The sequence below is a fragment of the Aedes albopictus genome, chromosome 2, assembly GCF_035046485.1.
Source record: "Aedes albopictus strain Foshan chromosome 2, AalbF5, whole genome shotgun sequence".
Classification (NCBI taxonomy): Eukaryota; Metazoa; Arthropoda; class Insecta; order Diptera; family Culicidae; genus Aedes; species Aedes albopictus.
The window spans coordinates 265,737,131-265,762,438 of record NC_085137.1 but is presented as its reverse complement, the minus strand read 5'-3'; the positions used below and the strand labels follow the sequence as shown (position 1 = coordinate 265,762,438).

Genomic DNA, 25,308 nt, shown 5'->3' with positions numbered 1-25,308 from the left:
AGGACGAAGAAAACCTTGTTCTCTGGAAGTGAGTGTTTTCGATAGTAGAGCGGTGCTCCCCGGGGAGACGAAGATTTTTTCCTGTCGTTTTGAGCCCAAGAGCCTCCCGGGAGGACGAAGCAAATGGGTGGGTGGGTTTTTATGGGGTTTTTGCCATTTTTCGGCTTCCGATCCGCCTACGATCCGCCTCGGTTTCGTCGTCACGTCGCACCTCCCACCCCTGGCACCCTGGGGACGGGTCCGCCACGCGGGGGAGGATTTTGTTGCCGTTTTGCTGCTGTTCCCACCCCTGGCACCCTGGATCGGGTCCGCCACGCGGGGGAAGTATTTTGAATGCTGCTTTGCCGCTTCTCCCACTCCTGGCACCCTGGGGACGGGTCCGCCACGCGGAGGAAATTGCTAGTTTGTTGCGGGTTTGCTGTTTCGCCGCAGCTCCCACCCCGGGCACCCTGGTGAGGGTCCGCCACGCGGGGAAGGTGATGCGGAGGAGAAAGTCGACGAGTTCCCACCCCTGGCACCCTGGAGGCGGGTCCGCCACGCGGGGGTTCAACACGATTTGGTCCCCATTGTTGAAGACCGGAGGCAGCTTCGTCCAGGTTTCGTCGGTTGTCGGTCACTGGTACCCTAAAGGGGGTCCACCAGCAGAACCGATCGTTTGGGTATCCTGAGTATTGAAGATTGCGGCCCAGGCGGTCTGTATCCCCCTGCGTTGCGGAGGTCGCCAGTCCCTGTCAGATGACAGTAGGGGCTGTAACGGCGATCGCGGGTAAGTATCAAATGCGGTAATTCTGTTGGTACCGTTGGCTGTAGTTTTTTCCTTTTAGGTTCTCCTTGAAGATTTATCCAGGCCGAAGCCCAGAGCCAAGATGTGGATGTGCAGACGGTCAAAAGCGGATTGTCAGTTGGAGACGGTCGGGACCGGCGGACGGTGGATAGGACCCCGTTGATCGAACGGCCTTTGGTTTTGGCATACTCGGGTGAGTCACTTGGCAACGTCCTTGGGTTTGCAATGGCGTTGGGGTGGATGGGAAGATTGCTTTTATTTGAAGGGTGGGACTTACCCCCCGGTCTTCTCCTTCGGGGGTGCCCACCTGTGCCCTGGTTTCGGTGGTAATTCATCGGTAGTTCCCTGGATTCGGTTTGTTGTAGCAGTGTGGGTGGGCCTTACTCCCTGGCCTTCTCCTTCAGGGATGCCCCCCGGAAGTCCCGGTTTGAATGAATTTTGTTTCTAGTCCGTTAGCGTATGCGAAGTGGGTGGGCCTTACTCCCTGGGCTTCTCCTTCAGGGATGCCCCCCTTTGGTCCCAGTTTGGATGAGGATTGTGGATTGAATTTGATATTCCGATGTGGGTGGGCCTTACTCCCTGGGCTTCTCCTTCAGGGATGCCCCCCGGTGGTCCCAAAATATCCGCGTTTTTAGATTTCGCTGTACAGGTTCGCATCCTTTAGGAAGCAAAATAGTGCCTCTTCGGAAGACCTATCGTTCTGCAATGTCTGGCGAAGACTTCCCAAACCATATGTTTCTCTGAGGAGCTCTAAAGTTGGGCAATTGTAGAGGGCGTGTTCAACTGAGTTGTGTTCTTGACAAGTTTCGCATATTTTCCTGAAGTTGGTACCTCCTCCCATATCGTGGGAGAACCTTGTGTGTCCGGTTCTCAGTCGGGAAAGGACTATTTGTTCTGTTCTATTCTCGCGGTCCTCCCAGCAGTGTATGGAGTTTTTGATTTTTCTTGTCAAAAGGTTACGCTCCCGGTGCCAGGCCCTGCTCCAGGCTTCCTCCGTCTTCTGTTGAATCCACAGTTTAGCGTCTGCTCGGGGTATTTTGTTTGTTAGGCGGGAACAGTCCCTTCCGGTACCGGCACATCGGTCGGCTTCTTCGTTCCCTGGTATGCCACAGTGTCCGGGGATCCACATGAAGGTGGTGGCTGGGTGGATGTCTAGAGCCGCCTGGATCGCTTGGATCCATGGGTGGCGGTTGTTTTCCGATTGGATTGCCAGAATGACGCTGGCAGAGTCCGTGACGATTAGGGCCGGTCCGATTTGGTCTGTTTGTTGGGTGATAGCTTTGAAGATGGCGGCCGCTTCCGCAGAGAATACAGAGCACTGGTCGGGGAGGCTTAGTTGTTCCGAGAAGCCGGTGCCACACCAACCAAGTCCGACTTTTCCGAGGGCTTTCGAGCCATCGGTATATCGGATGTCGGCGATTCTATGTTTGGTGCGAGTTCGGTCTAGGAAGTGGGCTTGAACTTGCTGGTTGTTGCAGCCCCTTCGGAAGTTTCTTTTGATGTAATCATCGACCGTGGGTTGTTTCGCGGTCCAGCTCCTCGGGCCATTCCAATGCTTGCCAGCTATTGGAGGGAGGGATATTCCTAGGATGGTTTCGAGGTGATGGTTTGTGTTTGTTTGGATGAGGTCCTCTGCTCCACTGTCCTTGGTTTTTTCGAGGTAGCCGATTGTTCTTAGACCGAGGGCTGCGGCTGCTTTGTATCTGAAAGGCAGCACGCCAGCTTCGACGCATGCGGAGTCTGCCGGAGTTGAAGGAAGGAGTCCAGAGACAATTCTGACCGCGTTGTTGTATGTTGGTGCTAGGATGGTCGTTAGTTCGTCGAGGTTTCGTCCGGTTGCTTCTAGTCCGTATAAAAGCCGGCTGCTGATGATGGCGTCTGCTACCCGATGTCGAGATTTCCGGTCACTTCTTGTTCGTCTTCCTGATACAGCTTTCAGTACGTTTAGCCTTGTTTTACAAGCTTCCTTCACCTTGGTGAAATGGGGTTTGAACGTAAGGAAGCGATCGTAGATCACTCCCAAGATCTTCCAGGTTTTCTTCAACGGGATCGGGTCACCGTTGATTGTTATGGGGGTATTCGGTGGCAGGTGTTTGGAATGGCAGATATGGATTCTGGCGCATTTACTGGCTGCGATATCGAATCCCATATTGCTTGCCCACTTGGCCACGGAATTTACCGCTGCTTGTAGTTTGCGCCGGATGATCTTCGGGTGCTTCCCTGTGACCACGAGCAGAATGTCATCAGCATAGACCAGAATATATACTCCTTTCGGGAGGTTTTCGAAGACTCCATTCATCCCGATTAGAAATAGCGTGACGGCTATGACGGAGCCCTGGGGGACTCCGGTTTCTTCGTCTATGTTTTTAGATCGATGATTGCCGATTAGGACCTGGAAGGTCCGATCCGTCAAAAAATTCCTGATGAACTCCGCCATGTTTCCGGTGATTCCCCATGCAAGTAGTTGCCGAAGTATGCCTGGCGTCCAGGCACGATTGTAGGCTTTGGCGAGGTCCAGGGAAGCCATCTCGATGTGCTCCTCTCTTTCCAGGGCACTGGATAGTATCTCGTTGAGGGCGGCGAAATATGTCCCGGTACCAAAACCCGGGCGAAAGGCATGCTGTCGATTGTCTAGTAGGCTGTTTGTTTCCAGGTACTCCGTCAGTCTTCGGTTGACCATCCTTTCCATGATCTTGGATAGACAGCTCGTCAGGGCGATCGGCCTATAACCGTTGGGTTCCGAGGCTTTGCCCGACGCCTTCGGGATGGGTATAACTAGGCTCTTCTTCCATTCCGCAGGTAACGTGCCCGCTGTCCACTCTTCGTTGAACTTTTCGAGGAGGACTCGTTTCCCCAGAGGTGGCAGGTGCCTTAACATGGGGTAACCGATCTCATCTGGCCCGGCAGATTTCCCACTTGCTCTTTGGAGCGCGAAATTTAGTTCAGTTGGCTTGAACGGTTGATTGTACGGAAGGTTCTGGCCCTTGGGGATGTTTATTCTTGCTAATTCGACCTTGACAGGGCTGTGCTTGTCGATGAAATCTGCCGGGTATTGGTTGAAAGAGGACAGGTTGGAAAAGTGGGCCGCTAGTAAGTCGGCGACTACCGTTGGGTCCCGAACTGTTTGGCCGTTAGTCGACAGGGCGATTCCTTTGAATCTTCTTTTTCCTTGAACAGCATTGACCCTTCTCCAGAGTTCGGCAGACGATTGCTGGTCATTTATGCCATCAAGGAAAGCGGTCCAGGATGCTTCCTTTGCTTCCTTGATGGTTTTTTGACTCAGTATGTGAGCTTCTCGGTATCTCCTCATAGCTGTTTCTCTATCCGGGTGGCCGGGTGGGATACGCCTGGCCGCTCGTAGTGCTTTCCTTCTCGCTTTAACGGCCTTTTTGGTTTCGTCCGTCCACCAGTGCAATGCCCGTCGGCCCGGAGTCGCACTCGTTCGGGGGATCGTGGTGGTTGCAGCGTCGAACATGATTTTCGTCAGGTCCTCTATTGTGGCCGGTTCGGTTGAGTCAAGGCTATCCTCGATTCTTTCTTGGAAAGTGGCCCAGTCGGCTTGGTCGAATTTCCATCTGGGGCGTCGGGATGTGGTGGGTGGTTGGTCGTTGAGTCTGATGAGAATCGGCAGGTGGTCGCTTCCTCCAAGGTCGTCGTTGATAGTCCAGAGGATCCGGTTGGAAATACAGCGGGATGCGAAGGAGAGATCGATGGCAGTCTCATTACTTCCACGGATGAACGTTGCAGAGCCGTCATTCAGTGTGCAGAGCTCGTTTCCTGCCGCGACTTCTGCAATCGCTAGGCCTCTGGTATTGCAGCTTTTGCTGCCCCAATCAGTGTGGTGTCCATTTATGTCTCCCAGCAGAACGATCGGTTCCGGCATCCTACTGAGGGCTTGGTTCAGTTTTCTCTTCAGATCAGCGATCTTCTGATTGGGAAGGTATACTGAAGCGATGGTTACCGGAAATGGCCACGTGATCCGTGATGCTACTATGGGTAGATCCGAATCCAGGTTGATAACTTCATGTGGCAGTTCGGCGGAGATGCCGAGTGCGACGGAGTGGTAGTAGTTGTTCTCTACTTTGGTGGTCCACTTGTAACGCTGGTTTAGGGTGCGATCCATCATTGCAGCCGTGACTTTGTGTGGCTCCTGTAGAGCTATGGCCAGGGGTTCGTTATTTAGAATGGCTTGCTCAAGGTTTGCCAGGTTGTTGAGGTAGCCATTAATATTCCACTGAAGAGCCAGTGGGACTCCTTTCCTAAGTACCCTCGGGAAGGGCTGTGTAGCTGAAGGTATGGTCGAGTCGCTGGCGTTTCTTGACCCGTCAAGGGACAGGATGCTGTTTGAAGCGTCGGCAGATGGGTTTTGCCCGTTTGAATTTGTGTCAGGCGGATTACCACGGACTTTTGGTTCATGGGCTAAAGTTACTTGGCCGCTGTTATTGGAGGTCTCATCGGTTAAAGTTGGTCTTTCACCCAGTTGATACCGGGGTCGACCCGCCCATGCCGGTCCCCAAATAGCTTCCGGTTGGGCGGCGCCCCGATGATCAGTGGGACTTGGTTTCGGTGGTGTTGCTCCTCGAGTGTTGGCATGTGCTGGTAGGGTGGGGCTTACTCCCCGGACACCCCTTCGGGGATGCCCCCCTGTGCCCTTGGATATCCCGCTTCCGTTTTGCCTACATTCACCCGTCCGATACCGGAGTCGACCCGCCCATGCCGGTCCCCGAACGGCTTCCGGTTGGGCGGCGCCCCGATGATCGGAGGGACTTGATCCGCTCCAGAGCTGGTCGTCGCATGTCACTGAATTCCGACCTTGAAGGTCGTCGGGGGCTGAAAGGGACTTACCACCTGGGCTAGTTGGCCCAGGGTGCCCAGACAGTTCTTTGGGGTCAATGTTCGTTCTGACTCTGCGATTTTCCAGCCAAGTACGGGCTAGGTTTTGGTCGGTGTCTTTGGGCCTTGGTTGATCCTTTTGTGGTTGTCGGCTTTCTGGCCTATTGACTGGTCCTTCGCTCCGCCTCGCTTCTGGGTTGTTCCGGGTGTTGCTCCTTCTTGCAGCGATTCTTGTTCGGCTTCCAGGAGGGCCCTGCCAAGTCAGTCCTCTTTCGACTTCTGACTGGCAGAGACCCGGGTTGCCAGAGGGTTGGTTCTGACTCGTTGTGACTGCTATATTACCAAAGTTCCCGGAAGGGTTGGAACATCCTGGGTTGTTGGTCCAATGGTTCCCCTGGTTTCGAGCTATCCATCGATCGTATTCGTTGGCATCGCATAGCACCTCTGCTGGTAATTTCGTCAAGCCGGCTTGTCCCCGGAGCATCTCCAACCATGCCGGTCCCCTAGAAGCTTCCGGTTGGCTGGCCCTCCGGTTGACAGTGGCTGTACTTGGTTGTTTCCATCCGCATTCGCCTGCCGAGCGTAAGAGTCGACCCGGCCGTTCCAGTCCTCTCCTGACTTCTGGTCTGCCGGCGCCCAAACTACTCGTGGCATAGGTCCGTACCTCGCTTAGCCCAGTGCTACAGCAGGTATTAGGTTCTTGGGCTGGTGTTTCAGGACCGCTGTCCTGGGAGATTTTGTCGGTTTGTGCGGTTCTTTCACCCGACTGATACCGGGGTCGACCCACCCATGCCGGTCCCCAAATGGCTTCCGGTTGGATGGCGCCCCGATGATCAGTGGGACTTGTTTGTGGTAGTGTTGCTCCTCGAAAGTTGAAGTTTAGTGGTAGGGTGGGGCTTACACCCCGGACTCCCCTTCGGGGATGCCCCCCTGTGCCCTCGGTGGTTCCGTCTGTTTGACGACTGCGTTCACCCGGCCGATACCGGAGTCGACCCGCCCATGCCGGTCCCCGAACGGCTTCCGGTTGGGCGGCGCCCCGATGATCGGAGGGACTTGGTTCACTCCAGAGCTGGTCGTCGCATGTCACTGATTTCCGACCTTGAAGGTCATCGGGGTCTGAAAGGGACTTACCACCTGGGCTAGTTGGCCCAGGGTGCCCAGACAGTTCTTTGGGGTCAATGTTCGTTCTGACTCTGCGATTTTCCAGCCAAGTACGGGCTAGGTTTTGGTCGGTGTCTTTGGGCCTTGGTTGATCCTTTTGTGGTTGTCGGCTTTCTGGCCTATTGACTGGTCCTTCGCTCCGCCTCGCTTCTGGGTTGTTCCGGGTGTTGCTCCTTCTTGCAGCGATTCTTGTTCGGCTTCCAGGAGGGCCCTGCCAAGTCAGTCCTCTTTCGACTTCTGACTGGCAGAGACCCGGGTTGCCAGAGGGTTGGTTCTGACTCGTTGTGACTGCTATATTACCAAAGTTCCCGGAAGGGTTGGAACATCCTGGGTTGTTGGTCCAATGGTTCCCCTGGTTTCGAGCTATCCATCGATCGTATTCGTTGGCATCGCATAGCACCTCTGCTGGTAATTTCGTCAAGCCGGCTTGTCCCCGGAGCATCTCCAACCATGCCGGTCCCCTAGAAGCTTCCGGTTGGCTGGCCCTCCGGTTGACAGTGGCTGTACTTGGTTGTTTCCATCCGCATTCGCCTGCCGAGCGTAAGAGTCGACCCGGCCGTTCCAGTCCTCTCCTGACTTCTGGTCTGCCGGCGCCCAAACTACTCGTGGCATAGGTCCGTACCTCGCTTAGCCCAGTGCTACAGCAGGTATTAGGTTCTTGGGCTGGTGTTTCAGGACCGCTGTCCTGGGAGATTTTGTCGGTTTGTGCGGTTCTTTCACCCGACTGATACCGGGGTCGACCCACCCATGCCGGTCCCCAAATGGCTTCCGGTTGGATGACGCCCCGATGATCAGTGGGACTTGTTTGTGGTAGTGTTGCTCCTCGAAAGTTGAAGTTTAGTGGTAGGGTGGGGCTTACACCCCGGACTCCCCTTCGGGGATGCCCCCCTGTGCCCTCGGTGGTTCCGTCTGTTTGACGACTGCGTTCACCCGGCCGATACCGGAGTCGACCCGCCCATGCCGGTCCCCGAACGGCTTCCGGTTGGGCGGCGCCCCGATGATCGGAGGGACTTGGTTCACTCCAGAGCTGGTCGTCGCATGTCACTGATTTCCGACCTTGAAGGTCATCGGGGTCTGAAAGGGACTTACCACCTGGGCTAGTTGGCCCAGGGTGCCCAGACAGTTCTTTGGGGTTACTGTTCGTTCTGACTCTGCGATTTTCCAGCCCAGTACGGGCTATGTTTTGGTCGGCGCCTTTGGGCCTTGGTTGATCCTTTTGTGGTTGTCGGCTTTCTGGCCTGTTGACTAGTCCTTCGCTCCGCCTCACGTCTGGGTTGTTACGGGTGTTGCTCCTTCTTGCAGCGATTCTTATCCGGCTTCCAGGAGGGTCCTGCCAAGTCAGTCCTCGTACGACTTCTGACTGGCAAAAACCCGGGTTGCCATAGGGTTGATTCTGGCTCGTTGTAGCTGCTATATTACCAAAGTTCCCGGAAGAGTTGGAACATCCTGGGTTGTTGGTCCAATGGTTCCTCTGGTTTCGAGCTATCCGTCGATCGTATTCGTTGGCATCGCAGAGCCCCTCTGCTGGTAATTTCGTCGAGCCGGCTTGTCCCCGGAGCATCTCCAACCATGCCGGTCCCCTCGAGGCTTCCGGTTGGCTGGCCCTCCGGTTGACAGTGGCTGTACTTGTTTGTTCCCATCCACATTCGCCTGCCGAGCGTAAGAGTCGACCCGGCCGTTCCAGTCCTCTCCTGACTTCTGGTCTGCCGGCGCCCAAACTACTCGTGGCATAAGATCGTACTTCGCTTGGCCCAGTGTTGCAGCGGGTATCAGGTTCTTGGGCTGGCATTTCAGGACCACTGTCCTGGGGGAATTTGTCAGTTTGTGCGGTTCTTTCACCCGACTGATACCGGGGTCGGCCCACCCATGCCGGTCCCCAACTGGCTTCCGGTTGGGTGGCGCCCCGATGATCAGTGGGACTTGGTTGTGGTAGTGTTGCTCCTCGAAAGTTGATGTTCGGTGGTAGGGTGGGGCTTACTCCCCGGACTCCCCTTCGGGGATGCCCCCCTGTGCCCTCGGTGGTTCCGCCTGTTTGACGACTGCGTTCACCCGGCCGATACCGGAGTCGACCCGCCCATGCCGGTCCCCGAATGGCTTCCGGTTGGGCGGCGCCCCGATGATCGTCAGGACTTGCTTTTGGGCGAGACTGGTACACACTTATTTTGGGTTTTCGACCTTGGGGGTCTTCGGAGAAGTCACCTGGCCGATTGGATACAGAAAGAGCCTCCGCAGACAGTGTCTCCATTTTTTTCTTGGCATTTAGGGATTCCATTGGGAAAAAATGTGGGCTGGGTGGCCAGTCCGAGGCTCCCGGTCGATGGCTCTGGGACATCGAGGGGAGGCAAATGCCGGCCTTGTTCTAGAGGTCTTGGCGTGCTTGCACCTAGGTGCAGGCTCCAGACCCGTTTTTTTGGTTGGGGATGCGGCGGCGGGTTGACAGGGCTGATTAGGAGGCTCTCTCCTAAAGGTGGTGTTCTTCCAGAGGGTGAGTTCGCTGTGCTGGATTAAGTACATTCGATGGCAGCAGCTCCTGCTGCTACTGGGGTTCCAGATTCTCCTTGGATTCTCGCTCCTACGGCTGCTGGTATTCAGGGTTGGCGTTTCATGGCGTTCTCGGTTTAGGGTGGGTCTTATACCCCGGACTTCCCTTCGGGGAAGCCCCCCTTTGCCCTTCAGAGCTTCGTTGTCGTTTTCCGGTGCTTCACCCGACCGATGCCGGAGTCGGCCCGCCCATGCCGGTCCCCAAAAGGCTTCCGGTTGAGCGGCGCCCCGGCGACCAGTGGGACTTAGTCCTTGTAAAGATCCTTCTTGTGTGTTGAGGTTTGCCGATAGGGTGGGGCTTACACCCCGGGCTCCCCTTCGGGGATGCCCCCCTTGCATTCTGTTCTTGTTTACGGTGTGGTGATGGGTGGGCCTAACTCCCCGGACTTCCCTTCGGGGATGCCCACCGGTGCCCTTGGATATTCCGCAGTTCTTCCAGGTTTGTGCGCAGACTTGTTGTTGTGCGTGGAGTAGCAGCGAGTGTTGGGTGGGTCTTACCCCCCGGCCTTCCCTTCGGGGGTGCCCACCGGTTCCCTTTCGTATTTTTCCGGTGAAAACTTTGTCGTTGTTGTTCAATGTCAGGAGGAGGAACCAACCGTCTTCAACAGGCGGCTTATGGTACCTCCCTCGAGGAGCCATTTATTTATTAGGAGGTTTCCCCAGATTCCCTGGGGCTCCCTTCTGCTTCGGTTTTTTGACCTCCTGGGACGAGGATAGTTCCGCCGTGGCGAGGCTTCTTTTTGGTGTCTTCGGGTTGATCGTTGTAGTAAAGGACTGGCCGCGTTGCCCTTTGGGAGTGGTGAAAATGTTCTCCTTGTTGGGGCGAGGGGTGTCCTTGCTGCTGAAAGGTGGGTTTGGGCTGTCATCCGGGGAGGGGTTCTCGTTGTCCGAGAAAACCCCTTCCAAAAACGGATCGAGATTCCGGGGGGTTGACCCCAGAGACCGTGGTTCGGTGTTTGATGCTGTCGGGGTGGAATCGGCGGATTTGCTCTGTTCTTCGGTGATGATAGCAGGTTCAGGTTCAGAAGAGCTGGCGGCGGACTGGCCGACAGCTTTCCTGAGCTCGCTGACTTCATTGACCAAACGGAGGTTGAGGGTTCGGAGGTTCTCGTTTTGCTTCTCCAGCTTTGCAATAATCGTGTTAAATCTGGCCTCTTGCCGGGCCAGCAGCTCTTCTACTGTGGGTGTTGAGGGGGACGTAGCAGGGGCACTGAAGACAGAGGCTTCTAGCGCCGAGATCCGTCGATCCCTTTGTTCAATGACGGTGATTAGCTGCTCGATTTTGCTGCTGAGTAGTTGGAACTCCGGGTTGCTACTCATTCTTTCCTCTACTTGTGGGAGTCTTGCTGTGCTTTGCCCGTTGTCGACGACCTGTGCGTAGGATGGGCGTTGGTTATTGGTGTTCTCTTCAAGCCTGCGTCTGGCTTCCGGGTACGAGCAATCGTGGTCTACTCTGATTTTTTGAATGGAGTTCTCTCTCTGATACTCCGGGCAGCCTCGGCTGGCCAAAGTATGCTCGCCGCTGTTGCATTTCCTGCAGAAGGCAGGCTCTTGACATTTCCGATCCTCTGCTATGGGGTGCGTGCCGGAGCAGGTGCCGCATACTGGAGAGGGGGCCTTGCAACGCAATTTGGTGTGTCCGAAGGCCCAGCAGTTAAAGCACTGCATGGGCGCCGGGTAATATGGCCTGGTAGGAATGCGATCGTAGCCGAAATACAGATGCTCGGGTCTGACGGTTCCGCGGATGGTGCATACGAGGAGAGGGGTATTCTCTCTCAATTCCCCTACCCGCTTGGTGATCCGGTGAACTTTCATAACGTCCTGATCGGCAAGCTCCTCTTCGAGAACAGCGGTCGGAAAGTCAATCACGTCGCGGTTGAACACCATGCATTTAACCGAGTTGTGGATCGGGTGCTCGATTATCTCCACAGGCGTGTTGTCATCGAGTTTCTTCATTTCTAACAACTTCTGGAATTGGGCTGGGCTGCGTGTTTTTAAGGCGTAGGACCGTCCGCCACCCTCTTTGAAGGCGGAGTCGATTCTGCCGTTGAGAAATCTAGTGATCGATTTCCGGATCATGAATGGGGCATTAGGAAGGGGGCGGCCTTCCACTCCTTGTAGACGCAGAATCATTAATTCCCCCAAGTTGTTGTGATGGTCCATGTAGGCCGGGAAGGTCCTACCCGTGTATGTACCGTCAATAAACCTATCATTACTGTTATTCCAGGTTGGGGCGCCTCCAGGCCCCCCCCCGGAGCGGGCCGACATCCCGCACCCCGACTGTTGGCGCTTGTGGGGAGCGCAGTACCAGGAACGAGTTTGGGACGAAGGTGTGCAGAAGGAAACACTCACCTATGACAGGATGAAAACAGCGCCTTGGGGTTGGATCTCAGGAGAGACGGTACGGAGATCGGACGTCACCCGAGCGAAGAAGCCCGAGCAAACAAGACCTCTTGGACGAGGCTCACGTCGGGACCTCTCACCAGAGCCGAGGGTCCCTTGTGGAGCGGCGATTCGGGTCCGAATGGAGAGAGCACTCACTCTCTGAACGCACTAGGTCTTCTTGTTCTTCAGTGATACAAACAATGTACCAGCACTCAATAAAGTAAAATAGTGCTGTCCTTCTTTGGACGCACTACGGGGGGGATGGTTTCTTCGGTTGCTTAGCCCCTGCTCACCGAATTGTTGTTAAGGCCAACAAAGGATGGCCGGCTTTCTTTTAAAGCGCGGTTTTTGGCGCTGCCAACTAGGGCGCCCCGCACTTGGCTTCGTTTTTAGACACTTTTCTTCCCCTCACTTCCCCTCCTGGGGTCCTTGTCACACTTTTCGGGTTCTTCAACTTGAGCGCGGCTTGGGCTCTCGGGCCTGGCCGGCGGAACACAGGTTCACTTCCCCCTATCACTCCACTCCCCAGTCACTCCACTTGTTCGTATCTTCTTTCACTTTGGCCGTTCACTAGTAGGTATCTTCACCGGCCCTAAGGCCGATTCCGGGTCTTTCTTCACCCCCTTCCCCGGGATGATAGGGTAGAAGGGGGCAGCACAGCACAGGGTGAGTATCGGAAACAGGTATGTATGGCAAATTGGATGCCCACTTGTATCTTCACCCCCTAGCCAAGTAGCTTGGGTTCAGGGGGCCCGCGAGAAAGAACGCGGCACTTATCACCTCGGTCACTTGATCGTGCGTGTTTGCTTAGTAGCAATTAACTTCCAACACCCCCTTTCCCAATAGCTTGGGGTAAAGGGGGCCCGCGAGAAAACGCGGTATTCTTTACACTGATATCGCGTCGGTCCGCGAAGCTACGCACACTTCCAACACCCCCTTGCCCAGTAGCATGGGGTAAAGGGGGCCCGCGAGAAAACGCGATGCTCTCACTAGTCCTAACGTTAGTCTAGACTTAATAGACCCACTAGAGCACTAAAAAACCGTTAACACTGGACAGTACTGTACAAGTTAAAACGATTTGAACGATAACGCACACAAAACGAGATAAAAAGTATTCGATCGACCAGCGATAGCGAACACGACTGTCTGCAAGCGATGTTCGTTGCGAACTGAACAGTGCGATGTGCAGGTGGCCGCCGCAACCGTTAAGCTACTGAAAGGGCCAGCAGGGACACAGATAGCTTTGGTTCAGCTACCTGTGCCGGACGTTAAAAAGTCCGTTAAAGTAGGGAGCATAAAGGTGGGCTGGTGTGTATGTCACCTGGCATTCCACGAGCCACCAGAGGTTTGCTTCAGGCGTCTGGAACCAGGACACAAGTCGTGGAACTGCAAAGGCCCTGACAGGCGCAAACTGTGCAGGCGATGCGGCGCTGAAGGTCATAAGGCCCAAAGCTGCACGAGTCCGCCCATCTGCATGATCTGTACCGGGAAATCCTCGAACAACAGACATCCGATGGGTGGTCCAAAGTGCCAGGCCTTCAAGAAAGCCGCAGTGAACAACAAACCACAGTGCAGCTGAACCTGAACCACTGTGATGCGACTCAGCAACTGCTTTGTCAGGCGGTTTCTGAGTGGGAGACGGATATCGCCATCATATCGGACCCATACCGAGTACCCGCCGGCAACGGTAACTGGGTCGCGGATGGGACCAGAATAATGGCGGCGATATGGACGACGGGTAAATACCCCGTTCAGGAGTTGGTGTCTACCACCTATGAGGGATTCGTGGTCGCCAAAGTAAACGGAATCTTCTTCTGTAGCTGTTATGTGCCTCTGCGGTTGCCGATCGAGCGGTTCACGCAAATGCTGGACCGCTTAACGACCGTGCTAACAGGGCGAAGGCCGGTGGTAATAGCAGGTGACTTTAATGCCTGGGCCGTGGAATGGGGAAGCCGTTTCACGAACCAGCGGGGTCAGATCCTGCTAGAAACACTGGCCATCTTAGATGTCGAATTGGCTACCCGGGTAGAGCAAAATGTTAAATGAAGGGCAAATTTTGCCATTAAAATAGAATGTTTAAATGGCAAAGTTTGCCATTAGTTTGTTTGAAATAAGAGTTAAAATATCAAAAATAATAACAAAATTGCTATGACTTAACAACTAAAGAATAACTAATTTTGCAATTGTAATAACAAAATAATAGCAAAGAGAATGTCAAAATAATAACATATTTTAATATGATGGTAAATTATGATATTGTTTTGTTATTATGGCTGATAGCATGGAGAGTAATATTTGTTATTATTATGTTATTATACTATTCAATAATAACTCGCCAATTACAAGTTTTACAATGATAGCATGTTAAGTTATTTATTTGTCATCCTGAGCTATTCATAAACAATTAAAGAATTGCAAACTTAGATATGATGACAAAATATGTTATTCTTTAGTTATTGGTTTGTTATTCACCTCTACCCGGGTAATGTCGGTACCAAGAGTACCTATAGTAGAAACGGAGCGGAGTCAATTATTGACGTGACCTTTTGTAGTCCTGGCCTAACAAGTAGTTTGAACTGGAGTGTAGATGATGGCTACACTCACAGCGACCACCTGGCGGTTCGCTACAGTATTGACTACAACAACAGCAGACAGCGGATATAAGAAGATTGCCAAAGGCGGGGAAACCACCTGGAGACCCATCGGCATATAGACCAAAATGCTTGATTGACACGGCGGGGAAGGTGCTTGAAAAGATCATCCTCAATAGAAATATTACAGAACGTTCGGACCGCACATGCATTCCTGACCATTCTCATTGTGTGCACTGGAAACAGCATTGATGAGTGTGCTTCCTAATTGAATTGAATATGACTTGGTCGATACAGTTATTTACGGGGTGTAATTGATTTTACGGAAAGATGCATAGCACACCTTTTCCCCTTTTTTTTGAATGATGTAGTGAAATTTATATGAAACGAAATTATTCATTTAAAACATAAATATCTGTCCCAGAGATCTTTACAAAATAATAGGTTATAAATTTTTAAAATGATGTAATTTTTATGTTAAACAAATTCTTATCTATTGTAAATCTAAACCGATTTTTGTTCAACCTTCTTGTTTTTTCACCTTTTTTTTTCTTTAATTATTTTTTTCAACAAGTTAGGCTCGGTTGTTCACTTCTTACTTAGCCTAATTAATTTCTTTGTGTTTTCGTTCGTTATATAAACCAAATCTATAATAACTTTATTAGGTTTGTGTATTTATTGAGGTTTTGTAATCTATTTTGTTTTTCCTCAATTAAGTTGTTTTTTGCTATTATGTTGGATTTCTGTAGTTTGTATTTGAGTTCGTTATAATACAATTCTAAATCATAAATAGGTTCTACTTTGGTTTTAAATATACCCTGTGGTAAATTTGCTTTTCTGCCAAAAATCAATTCGTGCAGGATATAATCTGTATCTGTATGTATCGTTGTATTGTAAACAAATGTGTAAAATTTAATCCAATCATCCCAATCGTCATGGTGTTTATTGCAAAAAGATCTTAGATACTCGTTGAGACATTCATGATTTCTTTCCAATGCATCTATAGTTTGTGGGTGATAGGCTGTAGCAAATTTCTGTTTGAATTTTAGTATTTTTCCTATTTTATTCAGTATTTCATTATTATATTCCGTTCCTTGATCCGACCTAAGTGCAAGAAAGTTTCCAAATGTTAATATAAAATTCTCGACAAGACTTCTCGCTATAGTCGAAGCTTCGTTATTTTGTACGGGTGTTATAACCACATACTTTGATAAATCACACTGTATTGTTATACAGTATCGATTATTGTTGTTTGTCCGGGGTAAAGGTCCTACTGTATCAATTGATATAACATCAAATGGTTTAGCGGGAGTAGTGGTTTCAATGTTTGGTTCCCTGGTATGTTTATATACCTTATTTATTCGACACGGTTTGCAAGCGTTTACAAATCTAGCAACCGTCTTCTTCATATTTCTCCAAACGTATATGTCTCTTAACTTTTTATACAATCGGTTTGGTCCTACGTGACCTCCTAAAGGTGTCACATGGTAGTCGTGTAATATTTTGTTTATTTCGTTTATACTTTCAATTTTTCTACGTGGTTTATAAGGTAAAATGTCCACATCTTTTGTAACCGTTCGGTTCCAAAATGTACTTGATGGCTCCGCCACAATTCCTATTTTCCCAAATTTCTTCCCCTAAATTAAACCCTGCAATAAAGGAACGCACACACTCCCTGCATGCAGGTAACGAATGAGTGCTTGTTCCACTTTCACGTCATACCTAGAGTCCCTATAATTAGAGTCTGGCGGACTGTCACTTTCGACCGGAGCCAATCGAGCATGACGTCATAGTGTCCTCACCGATAAATGCTACACCGTGACGTCATGCTCGATTGGCTCCGATCGAAAGTGACAGTCCGCCAGACTCTAACTAGACTGACTCTAGTCATACCGTGTCCATGAAATGTGTTCAAACTCGAGCAGTTTGAGCTCGGGCAAAACAAACACAGCCCTGAAAGTCTTCACCTCGCCCCATAGATGGTGCTATGCTATAACAGGATGGGCAATCATGAAATCAAGATCATAAATGCATAGGGTAACCAATATAATTTTGACCCCCATATATTTTGGACCCCCTGTGTCCTATTATCACAACTTACACAGGTTTAATGATGAGATGACGGAAATTTTTAGAATCATTCGCTAAATAAGATCGCTCTGCACGGGAAGCAATCATTACCTCACTGGAAATATCCATATTTGCCTTGAAATTATTTTTTGCCAATCTCGTCATCCGTGCGAGTGTCGCATCATGTTTACAAAAAGAGATTGCGGTGCTGAGGAAACTTGTAGATGTAAACAAAAACGTTTATCATTCTAGCGCATTGAATTCGCAAAGTTCGTCTAATCAGCCTTTGTCAATCAAGTAATTAGGATGTGATCAAGCATATTCAAGCGACAATTTCTTCCAAAATAGTTTCAAACGAGTTTAAACACCGGGTGTCCAAAATATAATCTGAAGAGGGTCCAAAATATATTGGGGTGTCCAAAACAGTGAAAAATGAAGCTCCAAAAATCAGTTATTTTCATCAAATTTTCATCCAGAAATGACCTTGTGGGTATTTTTAACGGACAGTGGAGGCTTTTACGAACATACTAACATCATCGTTATGTGTAAATACCCTCTGAATCTGTTTGATTTTGAGTTAAATTCAAACCAATGTCCTCTAGGGGTAAAAAAATTCAACCGTTACCCTATGCAGAATTTTATGCAAGCCGGCTCTTCTTATAAAAGCCTGCACGCAGAGCTCGATGTACACAGCGCAACGAGTAACTTTCACGCAGCGACCGAAAAGACAAAAGAATTTTCACGCAGATTTGTGTAACACCGGATCAACACAAACAATGTGCTGATCCGGTGTTACACAAATCTGCGTGAAAATTCTTTTTTCTTTTTGCTCGCTGCGTGAAAGTTACTCGTGCGCAGTGTTGTTTCATTTAAGGGTGTGGCCGAAACTGGGGAATTTCTCTTGTGCAGTCAGTGATCCTCGAACAGAGTAGTAGTAGCGCGCGTGTGTAAATAGTAGTTTGAGGTGATTTTGTGTAAAACCTAATCGTTGGTGAACGTTTTTTTTAAATGATTTGTGTTCTCTTTACTAAATTAGGGTCAGTTTGATAGCTTGTTTGTAAAAGCTACTTGAAACGTGAAAATGTTTGTTAGTAAATGTAAATAGTTATTGTAATAGTACGGAAAGTTAATGTTAAAATGTGTTAGTACGGTTAGTGATGTGAACTGTAAAATTATACCCTAAATGCTAATTAACCGTTAAAATTATAGTTAAACCAAACATACAAAGAACAAGCAATAGAACAATGAACGAAAACAACGTGTAACCTGAAACAAAACAAGAAAGAGGTACGTAACAAAAGTGACTAGACAATTAGTGAAAATAGAGGTTAGGTACAGTGACGTCATAGGGTACTAATCCGTGATGACCAGGTCCACACTTGGGCCTTTTTCTTTACGTCTCTTTTCTGAGTCTCCAATAGTGCTGGGTGCCGTGAATGTGTGTGATGGAAGTGCCAACCACGATCGTCGATCCACGATCGGCTCACCAGCCACCCGCTACACCAGCACCGAATATCCGGAACACTTAAGTACCAAATATGCATGCAAGTACCCCTTTATGTGACGTCACTAAATAAAATTGTAAAATTTAACCTCAGGTGTAGCGCATTTTAGAAAGAGCCACCAAGAGTTGAAATCCGTTCACCATTTTGTGTTTGTGTCGTTCTCCGGGTTCGCAAAGGAACCTCAAAGCCTCGCTTTTCTTGGATCATTGCCGTAAGAGTATTCTCCCCCTCCCCCCCTTTTAGATGATTCTACGTAGTGAGACCTCTATGGGCAGGTTTCCGTTCCGCGATTGCTCCTGCGAGATTAGGCCATCCATGGCATGTGTATAGGGGTGAATGAAATGCCATTAACGACCCTGTAGATTCCCCCATCCCATGAGCTACCAGGTTACAAATTGGCGCCCAACGAAAATTACATTTCAAACCCCTTTTGGCTTCCTCTCTTCCCGGAAGGGGAGGCAAAAACAGTGTCCTGTTTGCAATTTCATTTCGTTCTCCAAACGAAATAGTAATAACTCATGAAACTGTCTGAATTTGATTCTTGTGCTCATTCTGCGAATGGAGTGACGTGAGAAAAGTCGGAGTCGTATATCGAGATGAGGAATACCGTCTCGAATGAAGTGACTCGCCGTGTAAATCAAATGGAGAGTCACCTCATTCGAGTCGAGATTTCTCACCTCGATATACGAATCCGACTTTTCTCACGTCACTCCATTCGCAGAATGAGCACATCTAGAACGTACGGATTCTTATTTTTAGAATCGTCAATTAACCCTAGGAATGTATGAAATACGCGCGGAAATAATAGGTCGTATTTTCTAATCCGATTGAACGCGAAGTAGAATAACTAATTTTGGCGAATTTGCGAATCCAATCCGTAATCAAAACGTAACCACGAAATTCCTCGCCGCGATATGAAACGAACGCACAATCGTCGTGCAACTCGTTGGAAGACCGATGGGCTTCCGCACATACATCCACGAAATGTCCACGTTATTGCAGTACCCGCGAAAATCAGGAAGAACATTCCGTGTTCTTCCACCTCCGAACTCTACAGGATGATCTGGTCAAGCCAGATCAACCGGTCGCAACAACGATCGTTGCGGACCTAATCGAAAATACGTCGCGAAACCAATAAAACGCGAAGCCGGTTTGGCAGACATCCGGAGGTCTGTCCAAAATCCGCGAAGAAACCGGGAATTATAATACTTACCGCAGTAGATACTTACCCACGATCCGACCAACCGACGAAGAGTTCCAAAACCACTACACATGTCGCGAAACTTAAGCAGACCCACTGATGTGGTGATCTGAAATTGATATCGTAGAGCGAAGCGCGAAAAATTCTCCCAACCCGACGGAAATACGCGAAAGATTACCGCGGACAGTTCCCGCGAACTGCTTTCCGATTTCCCGAACAACGATGGGGACTTTTCTTTCTAGAAAACCCACCCCAATCCCCAAAATCGACATTTATTTGGTAATTTGAAGTGCTACCAATAAAGCACAGAAATAACATACAAGTTTTGCTCGGGTTCTTCCCCGAAGCGCCTGAGAGTATCGGTCCGTCGAGACCACAACAAAGTTTTGCTCGGGTCTTCTCGGAAGTGCCTGAGGTATCGGTCCGTCGAGGCCACCCAACGATCGAAGTAGGCTCGGACATTGCCAGCGAAGTTTCCTGGTGCGAGCTCTACGAATCAACTTCCAGTGGGACCAGTTCTAAGCGAAAGAACTGGCGATCTTATTTATCCCACGTCGTACGTTCCTTGAACGGTTAAGTCCAGCAACCTAGAATCAAAATAATCATCGATGAAAATCTTCAAGTCAGTCGTACTTGATTGATTGATACTCACCATTCACAGGTCCGGACTGCGCAATGAATGGGTCACTCAATGAATGAGCCCCTCAATGAATGCACTTTCAACTTCCTAGAAATGCATTAAAATGTCAAAATCAAATCAATGTTTACAATATCTCTACTTACCAGGGCAATCTTCCTAAACGTCTCCGGAAAAGAAATCTCTCTACGCCGAACGATTCCGTAACCGATAAATGGATCGTAACCGATAAATGATCGCGGATCGCGGTTATCAAAGTGATCACTCCCGAGAGTTTTCTATTCGCGGACACAGTTTTAATCGATTCACTCCCGAAACGCGCGATACTTTCGTGGAAATTCAGACGAGGAAATCGGTATCGCGAACCGTCGTACTCGTATCTAAACGTAAACATAAACATCGCAACAGCTGATAGCGATGACACACACCAAATTTTTTGAAATGCTTCCAGCACAAAAAAATCAGCAAAATAAATTGCTGAATTTCAGCAAAATTTTTGCTGAGTATCAGCACAACGTTGCTGATCAACTGTTAAAATTGCTGGATGGTTCAGGAAGTTGAAAAATAATTGCTGATACTCAGTAAATTCGTATTGCTGAATGAAATCAGCACAAAAAAATCAGCAAAATTTGCTGAATACCAGCAATCAAAATTTGCAGGGCAGTTTTCAACACCACAGTGTTGGTACATCATGAGTTACCACTCAAAATGAGAACCTTTTCTTCTCGCGTGAGCGACGAAGGTTAATAGGGTAGTCCCGCAAACAGGAATTTAAAATTATAATTCACCAAATCTGTGATGATGTTGGTTGAAGTTAGTAATTGAAATTGAAAACTAGTAAGTTCAAAATGAAATTCTTTTATTTTGAAAGAGGAACGATGGGGTAATGTAACCGTTCGGTTCCAAAATGTACTTGATGACTCCGCCACAATTCCTATTTTCCAAAATTTCTTCCCCTAAATTAGACCCTGCAATAAAGGAACGCACACACTCCCTGCATGCAGGTAACGTGTCCATGAAATGTGTTCAAACTCGAGCAGTTTGAGCTCGGGCAAAACAAACACAGCCCTGAAAGTCTTCACCTCGCCCCATAGATGATGCTATGCTATAACAGGATGGGCAATCATGAAATCAAGATCATAAATGCATATGCAGAATTTTATGCAAGCCGGCTCTTCTTATAAAAGCCTGGCCGAAACTGGGGGATTTCTCTTATGCAGTCAGTGATCCTCGAACAGAGTAGTAGTAGCGCGCGTGTGTAAATAGTAGTTTGAGGTGATTTTGTGTAAAACCTAATCGTTGGTGAACGTTTTTTTAAATGATTTGTGTTCTCTTTACTAAATTAGGGTCAGTTTGATAGCTTGTTTGTAAAAGCTACTTGAAACGTGAAAATGTTTGTTAGTAAATGTAAATAGTTATTGTAATAGTACGGAAAGTTAATGTTAAAATGTGTTAGTACGGTTAGTAATGTGAACTGTAAAATTATACCCTAAATGCTAATTAACCGTTAAAATTATAGTTAAACCAAACATACAAAGAACAAGCAATAGAACAATGAACGAAAACAACGTGTAACCTTAAACAAAACAAGAAAAAGGTACGTAACAAAAGTGACTAGACAATTAGTGAAAATAGAGGTTAGGTTAAAGTGACCAGACGTCCCGTGTTTCGCGGGACAGTCCCGCATTTTGACCAAATGTCCCGCGACAAATTTTGTCCCGCGAAATGTCCCGCGTTCGTCTCAAATCGTAAAAATGTCCCGCGTTTGAAAAAAAATCAACAAGCATTCAAAATATTGTAGTAATTTCAAAGCCAAAATAGTCAAACCGGTTTTGTACAAAGCACAAGTCACATCAAACATATTAACGGAACTTTCAACAGTACAGGTTACAGGTTACAGTAAAGTTTGAACTGTTGAAAGCTTTTTTTTTATCGAGCGATAGCAGTCCCAGCATTTTTTTTTATTTTTGAAGAAAAAAAAATCGAATATTTGGTTTCATTTTACAGTTAGCTGAAAGTTCAAAGTTCAAACTTCAGGGTAGAAAACTACTTTTATTACTATTTAACTGCGTACAGTCAGATGAAAAATTTGGAGGGAAATCGTTGCCCGAAGTTAAAATCTTTCCAAGCCCAGTAAAGTAAATTTTTATCGGAAATTTATTTTCACTGTGTTATTTTTTTTCAAATGGGAGAATATCAAAACCTTTATTGACTGGCAGGGGTACGAGTACGCTGGTAAATTAAATTCATCCAACAAGTTTATCGATGTTGACAGAGAAGTATCCGAGCTACTTAAGGAAATAGTACGCAAATGACAAAATTGGACAAGCAGAAGCTAGATTAGTTAACATTTTCAGGCACTTTGAGGGTAATAATAACCTCAAAAAATTATAGAGTTCACGTCATGCTTGTTAGGCAAAAATGCTGTAATTAACGATTTTTGTTTCAGTTGTGTGCAACCGCCCCAATCTCGAGCGATTGTAAAAAAATTAAAAAAAAAAGTGTACTTTTCGGATGTGATATTTTGTGGAAAAGCTAAATGAATCCTTAAAATAGGTTATTTATTAGTTCTTATACTTAGCTGCGTTTTCCATGTCAGATTTTGAGGAGCTTAATGATTACTCTTCCTGTTTTTCTTTTTTTTTTCACAAACAAGAAACAAACTTCCTAGTCTAATGCTATCCCGCATAACCAAGAACCATACTAGTACTGTTCACCATACTTTACGCAACAATTTACAACAATATCTCAATAGTATAGTAGAACATCCCAAGTAACAATAAACCAACAGAACCATAAACCGTTTCAACAGTGTGGTAGATGGTTTTCGAGTAAATAACAGTATGGGGAATAGGCGGTTAAGTTATGTTACAATAAAAAAATGCCCATTTTCTCGAACAAATTTTTTCGTTTACTGTTTGCCAGAAGGTCAATATACTATCCATTTTTTGCTCAGCTCACTGTTAGGCAAACAGTTATAGAACAGTTGATCTATAAAATCCGAATAAAAATCGCAATGTATGTGTAACTATTGCTTTATAGTGCAATATGGTTCCACAGTCTGGTATACAGCTCGCATACAGTTGAATTAACAATATGTTTTACGGTTCAGTTACGTTTGTACCATTGGTACGGGAATGAAAAAATATTCAGCATTCAATTCATTACTGGACTATCGCAGAAGTTTCTTAAGTTCGGAAACGCAAGCCAAACTGCGCGGTTGAATCTAATAAATTCGGTGTGATCAAAGCAATTATTTTTCATAAATCGAAGAAAAATGCGTTGAAGATGATGCAATCCTTCATTTTTGTTAGCCTTTCCGCACTTAAGAACTCTGACTGCGCAGTCCAGTACTGAATCAAATGCATTATAAAATGCAAACAACGCAAATCTAACTATAATTGTTTATTTGTCTGTATAAATACGTATGCATAGAAAATTGGTCTAAATTTAGCTGAGTTTAGCGTGCCCAAAATATGAACCCCCGCCTAAATGTTACTACACGTAGCCAGCCACGGTATCATATTCGAAATCTCAACGCCTATTTTATTTATATTCGGCCAGGACTAATGCCGAGAAACATCCGTAGCGGGAACAAACTCTTAACAATCTCAATACGTTGCCCTTGTACTGCAGCTTCCAGATGTGTACCACTGTTTCCACTAGCGTCGAGGTGCCAGGAGGTCCGAAGTTCGGACTCCGGATAAAATGTCGATGTCTGCTTGGTGTTGGTTGCGACGTTCCTGCAGAACCGTTTGAATCTGTAAAGATCGTGAGAAATATTTCAAAATGTATTCGATTTAAGTTCGTTTCTTTGGGTGAGAAGTAGGGTCTGGGACCATTTGGGTAGGAGCACCTATTCTGGGCACTTGCTGCTATAACTCAGTCAATTTCAAATCGATTGACTTGAATTTTTGAACACGGCTAGATATTGTGCGTATCTGATCGTGTCTCAAATATCAAATCAATCGGTTTAAAACTGACTGAGTTATAGCAGCAAGTGCCCAAAATAGGTGTTTCTGCCCAAATAGTTCCAGACTCTATAATCCACTAATATGTATTGAAAAAAGCCTCCACATCCTCACAGTTGGTTATGTGGAAACTGAGAAACAGAAAAAAACGCGACTAATATCTTGTCCCGTCGTACTCTGGATCAACCCAATCTAAACACCTCACCTGCAGATTGCATACGTCGACGGTTCCGGAGGTCGAGGTCATTGGGAATGATCACCTTCACCTTGAATTTCTTTTACAGCATGGCATGAGCAGCTGGGAATTGACCAACCTGCAAGAAATCAAGAAAGAACATCGTTACATTCCTGTCATTCCGCTTCTTGCATCAAACTTACCAACAAACGGGTCCAGTCTGGTTTCCCTGATGCACTTCTTGCCTTCGAACAAAATCATCAGCTGATCATCTGCTAAGTGGAGTTGGGCCATATTCAGCAGAACCAACCGACGGAGCGTTCTTAACACACATCAACGACTTGGAGAGAAATCCGGCTTATGATCCGATTGGATCTGGAACATAGGTTCTTCCAGTTTCTCCACCTAGCGGGGGCGGGGGCTACCTAGTTTTTGATGACATGCTCATCTTTGCAACACTGCACGAGGCACACACGTTTATTTACGGCGGAGTATTCTTCACCTCCCTGAATTTCCGCATATGTCTTCACTATACACTTCAATATCACTTTCTAAGAACTCCCTAAATAACTTCCCTAAGCTCTGTAACGACTCAACTTCTTAATAACAACTCTTGAAAAAAAATTCTAAGCACTTCCCACGATCAAGGGTCCGGCAGCGGTTTTTATATCCTGAGATTTCAACCTACACATCAACTCTCATTACAATACATATGCACTACACTTTTCAATCATCCCCACTCTGGAATCAGAAAAGAATCCTGGAGTTCCTGAGCTGGAAAGAGATGTGCATATATCCTTCTTTCAATTGTGCTGTTTCCCCATATGATGTCTTTTTGAATCAAAGAGATTCATTTGACCAATCATATTCATTATATTTCCCCTTTTGGTTGATTACATGAACTCAAACGGTTCATTTGACCAATCGCATTCCAAAATTTTCCCCCCGAACTTGCATGCGTTTCAGCCCCTGCGCCTAGAAAACATCTTGACCTCGGGATAAACTTTGATTTTTCATGGCGAGTTAAAAACAAACATTGAATCTAATGTAAACTTCGATTCTATTGGAACCCAACCCGTTTCTACACACCAAAAGTATATTTTCAAACCGATAGTTTTTTTCGTCCTTAAAAACTAAACATCATTCCATATCACTTGTGTTCCCATAAAAATCGAACCCATCATTTTATAAAGGGGCCTTTTCTATTTTTCAATCCGACCACGTCCGAGATAATTATCCATGACAAAAAACAGTTTTCGTTCAGCATCGGGATAATTCGGGTCCCTAAAAAAATGGTGGGGAGAGATCGGGTCAACATCGGAATATTTATCCGTGACGAATGGAAGGGAGAGATCGGATCCACGATCGGTCTTGATTGGGATACGGGTCCCACAGAATATCCCTAAAGAGTGGTGGGGAGAGTTCGGTTCAACTTCGGAATTTTTATCCGTGAC

At 47.8% G+C, this 25,308-nt stretch overlaps 1 long non-coding RNA gene across 2 annotated transcripts; it reads right to left on the bottom strand.

The window, feature by feature from the left end:
• Nucleotides 1–23,098: 23,098 nt before the first annotated feature.
• LOC109407089 (uncharacterized) lies at nucleotides 23,099–25,302 on the bottom strand. 2 transcript variants are annotated; one of them, XR_009997023.1, is made up of 2 exons: nucleotides 23,885–25,302; nucleotides 23,099–23,469 (listed from the first exon to the last, which is right to left on the bottom strand). It is a non-coding gene; the product is annotated as an uncharacterized LOC109407089 (long non-coding RNA). The 2 variants fall into 2 exon arrangements; XR_009997024.1 differs by having other exon boundaries at nucleotides 23,099–23,451.
• Between the last annotated feature and the right edge of the window lie 6 nt (nucleotides 25,303–25,308).